This window comes from Alligator sinensis, unplaced genomic scaffold (genome assembly GCF_000455745.1).
Source record: "Alligator sinensis unplaced genomic scaffold, ASM45574v1 scaffold351_1, whole genome shotgun sequence".
Taxonomy (NCBI): Eukaryota; Metazoa; Chordata; order Crocodylia; family Alligatoridae; genus Alligator; species Alligator sinensis.
In genome coordinates this window covers 682,709-683,758 of record NW_005842790.1, presented here as the reverse complement: position 1 = coordinate 683,758, position 1,050 = coordinate 682,709, and positions in this window count along the sequence as shown.

Sequence of the window (1,050 nt, the reverse complement as noted above, 5' to 3'; positions counted from 1 at the left end):
TTCAGCAGAATCCTTTAAAATAAATTAAATCTTGGGAGATATTTAATATAAAATATTAGATTGTGACTAGATATTGCTCTGGACATAACATTCACTCTAACTAATAGTATATCAAATTATCTTGGCTTGTTTTTTACAATACCGGTGCTTGCTACTAACAGTACTACAGTATTTAAATGTCTGTGATACATACTACGGATACATCATGGATAAATTCTTGTTCCATCTTTACTTCTCTACATAAGGTTTACTAACATTATCCTTTCTGTTCAAAAGTTTTCTTAGTTATGATTTCTCAGGTGGTATCTCTCTGTTTCTGTATTGTATTTGCAGATGGTTACAATGCTGTAGTCCATACTTCAAAGACATAATCCTAGATTTTATAAAAATGTTTTTTTGTATGCCTCTATTTGCTGGCCTTGCTTCTATTTAACAAAAAGCTTAAGTGGAAGTAAGATGCATAGTTGCGTGAAAATGCATCTCCAAATACACCACATTCATTTAGGTACACTGCACTGCTTGTGAAAGCTTGTTGACGTAACAAACATTTTGATGCATGCTAGCAAAGAGTATGAAATTCATATTTACTTTTCACATTCTGTTCTTAACTTACACCAATGCCTACATGTTGCAGCATACACAAACTGCACAATATACCAACGTGCATGCAATACCTGAATTATCAGATTTGAGTTAAGAATGGATCACCTTTGAGATGCCTTGCTTTATTTTTACTTTGTAAACAACTTAAGTATAATGCAATTTTCTTTTGTTTGTGTTCAGTCAGGAAAAAAATAATACACAGTATGACATGATATTGAACATGAGATCCAAAAGGTTCTTTAACAGTCTGCTTGTCCATTTTATATCTTTTTCAAGATACAGTTTCATTGCCTGACTGAACTGAGTGTGATACTGATCTCACTTCCCCTGTATTACTCCCAATTTACATCAGTGTAAATTCTTGGGATTACATTGATAGAAAACTGATATAATAGTGCATTATTAATTAGTCTCTCTGTATCTAAACTTGTAGATTGGAGGCCAGAT